At 41.6% G+C, this 13,966-nt stretch overlaps 1 protein-coding gene across 8 annotated transcripts in view; it reads right to left on the minus strand.

Moving 5' to 3' along the window:
* The window catches only part of ptprt (protein tyrosine phosphatase receptor type T), a 1,756,894-nt gene that overhangs the window by 128,434 nt on the left and 1,614,494 nt on the right, over window positions 1–13,966 (minus strand). The window lies entirely within an intron of this gene.

Consider the following 13,966-nt stretch of genomic DNA (forward strand, 5'->3'; position numbering starts at 1 on the left):
TTCCCAGGTTTTGGAACCCACTTTAGTTTTTTAGGCCAGAGTGCCCAGTGAGATGAGGTGTACCAGCCTCTTGATGGGCATAATTGGGCTATAGTGGGGGAAGGGGTGGGCGGGTCCAGACAAATGGCCCAGACCACCGAAGACGGGAGATTAAAAAAAAAAATTCTTATTGATCTCCTTACATAGGGGTTAAAGGGAATTTGATTGTGGTGGGTGCTGGACACAACCCCCCAATGGTGGGCAGGCACTGTCAAGGGCATTTGGGTGCTTGCCTGATCAATGCTAAATTAGCTGTCCTTTCCTGGCTCTGACAGGGTCAGTGCTAGAGGTCACCGGCAGGTTCAGTTCTGAGGCCATTGATCTAAATTTCCTGTGCACCTTTTCTCTTCTAAGATTGTGTTACACTGGTATCCAGCAGCCTCATTTCAGGTCTATACGTTTGTAACAGGATTTACTCTTTATAACATAAAGTTTTATTGACAATAAATAATCTTCATATCAGATGAAAATTACTGTTTGGTTCATTTCTTTTTTGTTCAGGAGGTTTTGCAGAATAAGAGAACCATTTGCAATCTTTCTCATTCAATTGTGCTTGGGATTACTTATCTCCAACATGGAGAGGGCAGTGTTACTTTGGATCTGAGTATTTGCAGAATTTATACTTTTAATTATTTTCACTTTTGTTATCTGAGTGACAAAAATGCAAGACGTTTAGGGGGCTGATGTTCACGGATGCTTTTGAGGTTGAAATGGATTACACTGTGAGGTACTGTATTGCTTTGGATGACAGTAATAAAGAAGACTGACATTTCTGTAATGGCCTGGAACAATGGTAAATTTTAAGACATGGAGGAATGGAATATTTCAGAATTGCAAAATTCTAGTGTTCTTTATCCAATAATTGCTTTCTGAAAGGAACAGATTTAATGGGCCAATTGGCATCATTGAGGAAGATTGAAGAGTTCGATATTTCTTGTTTCTGAAATGTCTGAAAGCTGCCTTCTGGAAAACTCGACCCAGTTCCCGCTGCCTCCCAGTTATCAAAAAAACCTCCTCAAAATCCACTTCTTCGATCCTGCCTTCAGTTCCACCATTTCTTTCCTTTTTTCCCTCTGGTTAGTGTCCACCATATCCTTTTTGAACAAATTCACAATTTAGAATAATGGTAAATCGAAACTTTACTGGCCCGTATACGCCATTAAGTGCCCCGCAAGTTCTAGGTTTCCACATGCGCTGCGCCTGCGTGAAAATCCAGAACTTGCGATCTGTCAAGTTTCTCCTTGACAGATTGTACCCATCCGCTGTAAATTCACTTGTGCTGGCGCAGAATTGTGCTATTTGCCCAACTACTGCCCAGCGAATACCCACCAAACCCTTACGCCTGGTAAAAGCAGGTGTAAGGCCTTCTTTTACCAGCGTAAGGGTTTAAATAAATGTTAAAATAACATTTTTAAAATGATTTAAACATTCACTTACATTTAAAATTAGCTTAAATCAATTCTGTCCCAGTTAAAAATGTTTACATTTATTTTTCAAAAAATTAAATTCTTGTTTTAAATGTTTAATTAAAGGGTATTTTAATTAATTTTGAACCTGTGATTATTTACTTGTATTTCAGTGTTGTGAAATTGTATTTTTTAGGGGATTTCTATTATGCTTATGGGGATTCCGCATGTAAATAAGCATAATGGGAATCCCCCCTTTGTCATTGGTTGGCCTGGCCCACGTGATCCCATGGACATCCCTTGCGAAACGCATGCACCCCTGGGATGCATGGGCCTAAGCCTGCAGGCCCATGACCGCAAGAGTCTGACGCTCCGGAGCCATCACGTAAGTACAGAGTTTTCTTGCGGTTTGGAGGCATCTGCGGGTGGCAAGCCTCCGACCACAATTTCCAGCCCATTAAGTGTTTTACTGTATTTCAGCAGCCAGTTACAAGAAACATGGCAATGTCATGACATCAGAAAGTCAAAGGGATTTAAACTAATTTTAATACTAGGAATGAAAGATCAGAAGTGAACTTGGGAGTTTTCGCTCTCAGTTCACTCAGTGGAATATAAATGCATCCTTAGAACAGATAAATTTGTCTGTCAGGACAATAGGTGAAACAGAATTGCAAACTCCAAAGATAATTCTCTTTGATGGATTGGAGCTTCAATCTAGTGTGGGGCAGGTATTGATAACATGAACTGTGAATGTTTATCAAGGAGAGTTGGAATGTGTTTATGCTGGGTTAGCAGGCACCTTAATTTGGATTCAATTGGCTAAAAATTCTGACCCCTGGGAAATGGAAATACAGCACAGTTGTAGTGGTTGGGCGGGGTCACAATTTGGGGAACGTTCCTCATCTGCCAGGTTTCCATCCAATTTATGTGCAGCTGAAAACCTTGACCTTGGAGTGGGTGAAGTGGGAGCATGATTGCTTCCTGTCCCACGCATTGGCCGGAATTTTGCTGGTCCTCAGAGTGCGGGATTGGAGGCGGGACCGCTGTCAAAATCGCAAAGATTGACAGCAGGTAGGAAACCCGCTGTCAACCCGCCTCCAATCAGCCTTCCCAAGTGTCGGCTCCCCGATTTGCGCATGGACCCGACACCTAGCGGTGAGAAGAGGATTATAGCCACTTACCTGGCTGTTAACAGGCACTTGATACTTGTTAACAGGCTCTTTTTGAATTTTGCTGCTTCTGCCTCAGGTTCCCCGACATCCAGACACCATGTCATGTAAGTGTGGCATGTTGTGAGTCTGCTGTAATGTTTCTGCATTGATAACAGCTGCAGAAGTGATGTGAAGGATCCAATGGTGCACTGGTGAGTTTCAGAGGTAAGAGAATGTTGGGAAAATCATTTTGAATGTATTTACACTTTTCTGTAGGTAACAAGTTTTGAATTGGCTGTCTAGTCCCACCTCATTGGGAGAACCTCTCTCACCAGTGACAGATCGCTTATGTAACCTCACCTGCAGCTGCCATCCGTTCTAGCCTATGGAAGGAGTCATTGGAGAGCCTAGGTGCAAGAGCTCACCTGTGAACAGTCAGTGTCAGTGTTTGCAGCACCTCAATGCTGTCAAACACTGAGAAATGAGCTGTCAAAGAAAAATTGTGCATGGTCCCTTTAAGAAAACCGGCAGATAATGCGTCATCAAATGACGTCATCTGACCAGCTTCCTCTTAATTGGCCGGCAAGTCCGCAGGGCAGGCTTAACAAGGCCAATCGACGTAAAATCACGTTCGTTGGCTGAATGCAGTTGGGGGCGGGACTGGAACCTGGAAACCAGCTGACCCGCTCCCAAGCCACATCCAGTTGCAAAATCGCGGCCATTCTGGCAACAGTTTGGATGCACGTCTGGGATGACTGCAGATGTAATTCTGGGAAATGCTAAGAAAATTCTGTTTTTGAATTGATCCTGGTATGATCTGAAGCTTGGTGGTCAGTCTACTTAAAGCTGGGTCTGACTCAGTTCATCATGTCTATATTGGCTTTTGAAGGTCTAAATCTGTTTGATTTCTGATGTTACATCTGATTGTCTATATAAACGTTCCTCTGGTGGAATACTGAACATGAAGTCCACAGAAGCAAAATTACTGTCATGGCTGACAACTTTTAAATGGTAGCAATTTCATCAGCCCAAGTTTAAGATAACTTGGAAGCGCAATAAAATACATAGTAGTAGATTTTACAAATTAGATCCTGACGCAGAGCTTTGTGTGGTGGGAGTGCTTATCAGGTCAGAATATCTCACATAATTTTCAAGCCATTGAAATTACACTACAGAGCTGCTCTTTCAGATTTGAGAAACATGAAAATCCTGTTCCATTTTGAACCAAAATGAACAAACCTCAAGTGAAAATATTAAATGAGGTGGGGCTACTCTTTCCATGCAGGGCTTTTCATCATGCTGCTTGAACTTCTTCCAAAACTTGAACTTGTGACTATAGGTATTGCCCGTAACATAATACACCACCACCTGATCATCAGAGATAATGGTATTTCAACATTATCACCTTGAAAGTGGCAAGATAATAAAGAGATTAATAGGTAAATTCTGCAATCCTGCAGGGAGTATGTTTGAAGTGTGTGGGCTAGAGAATCACTGTTACAATGTTGTGGCACAAACGCCGACTCACGCTCCCTTTGCACATGGCTGGGAGTGCGGATTGCTGAATTTATCCTTGAAAGAAAAATCCCAATGCTGAAAACCTGAAATAAAAACAGAAAATCCTAGGAGGGTTAACATTTCAGGAAAGAAACAGTGTGTCATGAATACCATTCAAGTTCAAAGGCCAGAGCTAGGGTTGTGGAGAAGATCCACCATTCTCTGTTTTCTGACAGGTTTTAAAATGTGCTTCATCCCCAGAATGAAATATATGCAATCTTACCTTTGATCCTCAGATTAATTTAACAATGCTTTTCCAGTGGATTATAGTGCATCTTTTGAAAAAAGACCTTAACTAGAATTGAATTGATTGAGCTGGCTGTAATGATGTAAGTTCAAAGGAAAGGAGTATTACAAAAGATAAGTATTGTCACCATGACAACAGAAAACCCACAAAATTATCCTGCTCTGAAAGCATCTCAAGTGCAAAATAGTGTGTTCTATTCTGCTGAAGTATGACAGATAAACTCATAAAAAGGAAAAATATCGTTAAAAACTGCTATATCTGTCAATGATACTTTAAAATTCCATTTTTATTTCTTCTTTCAAAAAATTTTCATTTATTGATGTAATGAAACTACATTTGCAACATATTCTAGTGGCATCTCGTACTTATTTATTTTTTATGACATATAAATCTCATTGTAACATAGTCAATGTATCTATTTGTTATCAAAAGATACTCTCTGAATCATCCCTTTTTGTGGTCCTTTATCAGCATAATGGTGAACTTCCAGCCAAGTCAGCAGATACAAGAAAATTGCAGACTCTTGCAGATCTCTACTGATAAAGCCATTCCACGGACTGGCGCTGCACCTCACTCTACACAGGGACTAGTGAACTGGATGTTACAAATCACCTGACTACTGTATTTTGAAGTTAGAAATTAGGTCAAATCAATCCTAGATTTTCTGGTGCTGGCTTCTGGTGCAGCAGTACTAATTTGGCAGCCAGCCTGCTGGCAATTCGGTGGGTTTGCGTCCCAGCATGTTGTCTAGTGGGCAGGGCAAAACAGCAGCAGAAGCATCCGCCTCAAACAGGTATTACTTTAGAGGGTTATCAATCCTGAATGTGATTTCCACCATTCTGGTATGCAGGGGCATTAAGTAAAGGATGGTCATATTAAATGGGTGTTTGGGATTGTTAGGTGGCAGTTCGTATCCTGGAAGTCACATAGGATTACATTCGGCCCAATCAGTCCATGCTGACATTTATGCTCCACTCGAGCCTCCTCCCGTCTTTCCTCATCTAAATCTATCAGCATAACCCTCTATTGCCTTCTCCCTTATATGCTTGTCTAGCCTCCCCTTAAATGCATCTATACTATGCGCTTCAACTGCTCCCTGTGGTAGCGAGTTCCACATTCTCACCACTCATTGGGTAAAGAAGTTTCTTCTGAATTCCCTATTGGATTTCTTGGTGACTATGTTATATTGATGGCCTCTAGTTATGCTCTTCCCCACAATTGGAAACATTCTCTCTGTATCCATGCTATCAAAATCTTTCATAATTTTAAAGACCTCTATTAGGTCACCCCTCAGCCTTCTTTTTTCAAGAGAAAAGAGACCCAGCCTGTTCATCCTTTCCTGATATGTATACCCTCGCATTTCTGGTATCATCCTTGTAAATCTTCTCTGCACCTTCTCCAGTGCCTCTATATCCTTTTTATAATATGGCGACCAGAACTGTACACAGTACTCTAAGTGTGGTCTAACCAAGGTTCGATACAGGTTTAGGGCCATTAAGGGATAGACAGGACAATACCACAGGTAACGATAGAGAGATGGCAGAAATATTAAATAATTATTTTGCTTCAGTATTTACCAGGAAGATAGAACAGGTGGAAATAAACCTTAGTGCTTGGTTTGCTTTTTTTATGACCTTGCTAATCTGTGTCGCAACTTTTAGTGATTTGTGTATTTGTACTCCGAAATCCCCTTGTCCCTCTACCCTACCTAGACTCGCACCCTCGAAGTAATAGGTGACCTCCCTATTCTTCCTACCAAAATGTAATACCTCACATTTATCTGTGTCGAACTTCATTTGCCAATGATATGTCCATTCTGCAAGTTTATTACTGTCCTCCTGTAAATTGTTGCAGTCCACCTCAGTATTGACTATCCCCCCCAATTTGGTGTCATCCACAAATTTAGAAATTGTGTTTCTGATTCCAAAGTCTAAATTGTTAATGTAAATTGTGAACAACACTGGTCCCAGCACTGATCCTTGTGGAACACCATCTTCTGCCACTATGAATAGCTACCCCTTACCCTTACTCTCTGCTTTCTGTCTTGAAGCCAGCTAGCTATCCATTCTGCTACTTCTTCCCTGACTCTGCATTCTCTGACCTTGACCTATTATGGAGTACACTTTCGAAGGCCTTTTGAAAATCTAGATAAATTATATCCACTGCTTTACCATTGTCTACTCTCTCTGTTACCTCTTCAAAAAATTCAATGAGTTTGGTCAAGCAAGACTTTCCCTTTTGAAATCCCTGCTGACTATTCCTTATTATAGTTTTGGTTTCTAGATGTTCTTCTATTTTCTCCTTTAGTAGGGGTTCCATAATTTTTCCTACCACTGATGTTAAGTTGACTGGTCTATAATTCCCTGAACATGTTCTATCACCCTTCTTGAATATAGGTATTATGTTAGCTATCCGCCAGTCTTCTGGCACTACAACTTTTTCTAACAAATTATTAAATATGTGTAGTAATGCATCTGCTATCTCTTCCCTAGGTTCTTTTAAAATGCGTGGATACAATCGCTCCGGACCATGGGTTTTATCCTCTTTGAGTTTGATTAGTTTATTTAATATACCCCTTCTTTTTATTTTAAATGCACTTATCTCATTACTAATCTCATCATCTGATGTAAAGTCCACCTGTTCTATCTTCCTGGTAAATACTGAAGCAAAATAATTATTTAATATTTCTGTCATCTCTCTATCGTTACCTGTGTATTATCCTGTCTATCCCTTAATGACCCTATTCCCATCTGAACCTTCCTTTTTTTATTGATGTGCCTGTGAAATATTTTACTATTTTGTTTTATGTTCCTTGATAATTTAATTTCATAGTTCCTTTTTGCCTTCCTAATTGTTTTTTTTACTTCACTCCTAATCTATTCATATTCTCCCTTATCATGTGCACCCCTGCTGTCTATGTACTTAATGTATGCCTCTTTCCTTACCCTCAAATGCTCCCTTATGGCTTTATTCATCCATGGAGTCTCATTAGTGTTTAGTTTATTCTTTCCTTTTAGCAGAATATATTGTTCCTGCACTCTGTTGAATACCATTTTAAATGTTTCCCATTGCTGTTCTACATCGTTGTTTGCCAATATTGTTGCCCATTTTATTTTCCCAAATTCTATTCTCAGCCCCTCAAGATAAGCTTTTCTCCAAGTTATTAACCTGGTTTTCATCATACTTATGTCCTTCTCAATTATCATATTAAAGCATATTATATTATGGTCGCTATTGCCTAGATGTTCCCCTACTTTTACTTCTCTTATCTGCTCTGTTTCGTTTCCCATTACTAGATCTAATGGTGAATCCTCCCTTGTTGGGCCTTTTACATATTGGTTTAGAAAGGAGCCCTGTACACATTGTAGGAACTCCACTACCTTATCCCCTTTACCTACCTTTTCTGTCCAATTAATATCGGGGTAGTTGAAATCCCCTATAATTATTATTCTATGTTTTTTACTCATTTCCCTAATTTGTCTGCATATTTCTTCTTCTACCTCCCTTCCCCTATTAGGTGGTCTGTAGACTACATCTATTACTGTGATTGATCCTTTATTTGTCCGTATTTTCTGATCAGAGGCTTCCTGCATGCGGAGGCCTCCGATCTGGAAAAAATCTACGGACTTACCTGAGGGCTCCAAAGGTGCGTATACTTCCGGTCCTGGGCCTCTCCAACTGGAAATGCGCAGGGCCCACATATCCCAGAGGCGCATGCGGTTCGCAAGCGTCCCTGGGATCACGTGGGCCATGGGGAGCCAACAGGAAAAGGGAATCTCCCTTCATACACTTGACAGATAGACCTGTCAAATATATGAATGGAGATCACCCCAAAAACACAATAAAACATTAAATAAAATTTTTTTTAAATCACATTTTTAAAATTAGTTGAAAATACAATAAATTCAATATTTTAAACAAAAATTGAATTAAAAAAATAATTAAAGTTTTTTACGGGTCTAAAAATAAACTTACCTTTTTTAAAAGTATTTTTAAATGATAAATGAGTGAAATTAAAAAAAAAACTTTTTTCAACTCTTATATGCTAATAAAAGCAGGCCTTATGCCTGCTTTTATTAGGCGTAAGATTTCTAAGGGTTTTCTGTGGGCAGAGGTTCTCCAGAAAGCAGAACTCTCCCCCAGCAGAGGCCCTTCTCCAGGGCAGCATCCGACCTGTCAAGAGCATTCTTGACAGATCGGATATGCCGGTTTTCAGCGATCGGAATATATGGCCCATTAATCTCTATCCATATGGATTCTATTTTTGTCTTGCTGATAGCTGTGTCACTTTTTTCTACTGCCATTATGTTATCCCTAATAAGTACAGCTACTCCACCTCTCATGTTTCCCTCTCTATCTTTTCTAAATATGTTATACCCTGCAATGTTTAATTCCCAGTCCTGATTTTTCTGCAGCCATGTCTCAGTAATCCCTACTATGTCTGGTTTCTCGCAACGCATGATGGCGTCCAGCTCCCCTGTTTTATTTCGGACACTGTGTGCATTGCTGTACGGTCATGGAAAGGGCACAGAAATATAAATGTAAACGCATTTTGTCCATTTCTTAACTGTTTTTCTTTTTTCCCCTCGTATTGGCAATTAGGTTCTGCTGAGACTTTCTGCCAATTGAGATAAATTATTTCCTCCCCTGCATCAGTACTGGCAGCAATGCGTTTCCCAGTGCTAACCCCTTATCTGGCCTGTTTGGAGGGATGCCGAGCAGGCCAAGGTATATGAAAGATGCTCTGTGCCCACCCACACATACACAACTGCAAACACAAAGTGGCACTGCAAGAAAGAAAACATGCCAGGGTGATCAAGATCCAGTGATGACTGATGGCATTTGTAAAGATGCCACCAAACTTATGTACAGACCCTGGCATACCTACATGGCAATAACTATGAGGAACTGTCTTCTCATGGTCTACACTAACAAAGAGAGGCAAAAGCAGAGCTGTGTCATCTGCTACAAGGAGACTTGCAGCTACCATGCAGCATAATTTTGGCATATCCAGTGACATTAATGGTCAAATGTATCTATAATGTGGCTGCATCTACCCGCAAGCATACTGCAATGCTGACTTATGGGGATGGTGCTATGCAAATGGAAATCCTTCTTATGGCCACCTCATGCAGCACTACTTCCATTTCAACTGGGCTGCTCCATCATATGCCTCCTGGCTCATTCCTGCACTATGGGTTTCCTTTCCTTTCATTTTTGTCCATGTCTTCTTAGGCCCCTGCACCTTCAGCCTTGGCAAAGGCTGCAAATAGGTTGAGATGGCCTTTGTCATAGAGTCATAGGGCTGGATTTTGCCAGCCCTGGGGAGGCGGGTTTGGAGGCAGGACTGCCGGGAAAATGGCAAAATTTGGGGGCGGGTGCCCAACCTGCCCCCAACCCACCTCCATGCCATCTTGCCAGGAGGGGGGTGGCTGACCCGTGCCAGGTCCCGCCTCCTCGAGGTGGGAAGGGGATTAATGCCAATTAACTGCCTGTTAACAGGTAGTTAACAGGCAGTTTTTTGGCTAATCCCTATTTTGAGCCCTGAAGTGTGGGCTTCCCGATGGCTCCGAACCTCGTCAGGGTCAGTGAGGCGGGCCGTCGGTCTGCGGGGGTCAGAGGGGCCGAGATGTACGGTGTGCAGGTGAGTAATGGGTGCATGTGTGCAGAGGTAAGTGTGTGAGGTGTGTGTAAAGTGTTTTAATAAGTTTTACTTACCTTTACTTCTTCCTGCAGGCTTCCTCTCTTCAGGTCTCGGGAGTACCTCAGCTCACCGGCACAGAAAGCAGAATGGCCGCTGAACTGTCAAAAGCTGCAGCCTTCTGCTTTCTGGTCAGGAAGGCTTTCTAATTCAGTCTTGAGTAAAGACACAACTTAGAAGACAGATTGTCAGTGATTGACAGCTTCACAGAGCTGTCAAACGATGACATTTCATCTGTCAAAAGCTCTTGATAGATGAAACGGCACTCACTGACGTCACCTGTAACTGGCTTTCCCTCAATTGGCCTGCTAAGCCTGCTGGGCGGGCTTAACAAGGTCAATCAAGGGAAAATAGCGTGGGTTGGCCACAAGTCGATGGAGGCAGGACTAAAACCCAACAAGTGGGAGTCCCGCCTCCAAAAGCTCCCCATTGACAAAATCCAGCCCATAGTCATACAGCACAGAAAGAGGCCTTTTGGCCCATCGTGTCCATGCCGGCCATCAAGCCCTGACTATTCCAATCCCATTTTCCAGCACTTGGTCCGTAGCCTTGTATGCTATGGCATTTCAAGTGCTCATCTAACTGCTTCTTGAATGTTGTGTGGGTTCCTGCCTCTACCACCCTTTCAGGCAGTGAGTTCCAGATTCCAACCACCCTCTGGGTGAAAAAGTGTTTCCTCAAACCCCCTCTAAACCTCCTGCCCCTTACCTTGAAACTGTGCCCCCTGGTTATTGGCCCCCTCTACTAAGGGGAAACATTCCTTTCTATCTACCCTATCTATGCCCCTCATAATTTTGTACACCTCTGCTCTAAGGAAAACAACCCCAGCCTGTCCAGTCTCTCTTCATAGCTGAAGCGCTCCAGCCCAGGTAACATCCTGGTGAATCTCCTCTGCACCCTCTCCAATGTTATCACATCCTTCCTATAGTGTGGCGACCAGAACTGCACACAGTATTCCAGCTGTGGCCTAACTAGCGTTTTGTACAGCTCCATCATAACCTCCCTGCTCTTATATTCTATGCCTCGGCTAATGAAGGCAAGTATCCCATATGCCTTTTTAATCACCTTATCTACCTGTCATGCTGCCTTCAAGGATCTATGTACATGCACACCAAGGTCCCTCTGATCCTCTGTCCTTCCTAGGGTCCTACCATTCACTGTGTATTCCCTTGCCTTGTTAGTCCTCCCAAAATGCATCACCTCACACTTTTCAGGGTTAAATTCCATTTGCCACCGTTCTGCCCATCTAACCAACCCGTCTATATCGTCCTGTAGCCTGAGGCTTCCCTCCTCGCTATTTACCACTCCATCAATTTTCGTGTCATCTGCGAACTTACTGATCATACCTCCTACATTCATATCTAAATCATTAATGTAAACTACAAACAGCAAAGGACCCAGCACTGATCCCTGTGGTACACCACTGGACACAGGCTTCCAGTCACAAAAACAACCTTCGACCATCACCCTCTGCCTCCTGCCACTAAGCCAATTTTGGATCCAATGTGCCAAATTGCCCTGGATCCCATGGGCTCTTACCTTCTTGACCAGTCTCCCATGCGGGACTTTGTCAAAAGCCTTACTGAAGTCCATGTAGACTACATCAACTGCACTACCCTCATCCACACACCTAGTCACCCCCTTGAAAAATTCAATCAAATTGGTTAGACATGATCTCCCCCTGACAAAGCCATGCTGACTATCCTTGATTAATCCTTGCCTCTCCAAGTGGAGACTAATTCTGTTCCTCAGAATTTTTTCCAATAATTTACCTACCACTGATGTTAGGCTCACTGGCCTGTAATTCCCTGGTTTATCCCTACTACCCTTCTTGAATAATGGTACTACGTTAGCTGTTCTCCAGTCCTCTGGCACCTCCTCTGTGGCCAGAGAGGTTCTGAAAATTTGTGTCAGAGCCCCTGCAATCTCCTCCCTTGCCTCACACAGCAGCCTGGGATACATCTCGTCTGGGCCTGGGGATTTATCTTTGATGTTAACTAAAGCATTGTGTTTTTATCACCTGATTACACTCTCCTTTAATTGTTCCTTCCCTTTAATTTCACTTCCAAGCAATTTTCTGTTCCCACAATTAGCGTGCTCCCTAGACATGCCTGAATCTGCACCTGCAATTTTGCTAATGATCTGACCTTGAAATATTGGGTGTAAACAGCCTATTTCCATTTCAGTCTAAGACCAACCAAAAACCATGTTGGCATAAATCATGCCAATACTGGAAAATCCAGGTCATTTAATCGTCATTGTACCAAATTATAGTTCAGGGCTGAACTTGCGATACTACAAATTCAGATACTTATCAGTATAAACAAAAGACAGTAGCTGAATGAACACTTCCACCCACGTATGATTTGCTAGTTGTAATGTTACTATTTACAATGTGTGTCATCATGCTGTTAGCAATATTAGTGGACGAATGCTTAACACATTGATATGAACCTCCTCTAACTCTTATTTAAATGCTAGCATTAATCTATTTATTTTGAAGTATTACAATAGCATACACAAGCGTGTCATTAAGCATTCACTCACTAGTACCACCAATAGTAATTTCTAAGCTAATGTCTGTACTTCATTGCACATGACCTGCATCGTACATTTGCATGTACATAAAAAACAGGTTAAAAATTATCCTATTGCAAAACACTAGCCTCAAAGGAGTGAACTACCTGCATAGAATATCACCAATTTAACTGTTGAGTCTCCCATAACAGCAACTGGTCTCAGAGCATATTAGTGTATCAGCTTCCTCAAGTGTCATACCTGAACATCCAATCCAACAAAACCCTTTACATATATAGCTTGTATAATGCAATATAAATGTCTTCCCAGATTTGAACCTTTTGCCACACAGGTGTCAAGATATATGCTGTGCTGCAATGTCAACAGGCCATGAGGGAGCACAGTATTCCTTGCACAAACTTTCATATCATCAGCTTGCAAGCGGCAAGAGTACAAAGGAACAGAATTGCATGAATATCATTAACGTTTATAGGACAGAAAATGCTTGTCTAGCTTGGGAAGTCTTTGACTTTAATAACATGCGTTTTAGGTAATTTGTGTCATCTCATAGTATTTTAGACTGCAGGAATATAAACCTGCAACAACTTCAAAGTACAAATGTGCTTGATTTAATTTTAAGGCCTCTTCGTTAGCTGACAAGATCTGAAGAAGGCAATTACAGAAATGTGCTTGCTTGTCAGAATAAATGTGAGCATAATTACTGCACATTAATCATAGAAGTACCTCTTTTTATTAAAAGATTCTTTTAGTTAAAAGTGCCTGCATTTTATCCAAACACAGCAAATATGTCCCCTTAACACATCAGGGAATATTACATTGCTGTCTATATTAACCTCAGTAACCACATATTATCCCGTTCTAACCCTGCAGCTCCTGCTAAGGAGCTCACTGAACCTTTGGAAATTTTGCTTGAAACACAAGAAAGGTGTACTCAGCAAAAATAACGGTCTGAACCACGAGTTAAATTGGAAGAAAATGAAATAGCCCTGTCAGCTGAATCTTTATTTGGTGGAATATTTTACTGTTAACTAATTTTAAAAGTAAAACTTTTCAACTTGTACAACCTTACTGCTGCATTAGCGAAGTAAATGTCTCATTAATTCAACCAATTCTTTTAATCAGCACCACCAAAAACAGATTCATTGGTCATTCACCTCATTTGTTGTTTGTTGGTTGTTGCTGTGCACAAATTGGCTGCTGCATTTGACTACATAATAACAGTGACTGCACTCTGTAATGTATGTACCTTTAAGGGGGGAACTACTTTCTACAGCTCATGTATACTGTAGTACCGGCAGTGACCACACCTGTATATAACGCTGAGTAG

The sequence above is a fragment of the Somniosus microcephalus genome, chromosome 13 (genome assembly GCF_052327205.1).
Source record: "Somniosus microcephalus isolate GS21.2 chromosome 13, FLI_Smic_1.0, whole genome shotgun sequence".
Taxonomy (NCBI): domain Eukaryota; kingdom Metazoa; phylum Chordata; class Chondrichthyes; order Squaliformes; family Somniosidae; genus Somniosus; species Somniosus microcephalus.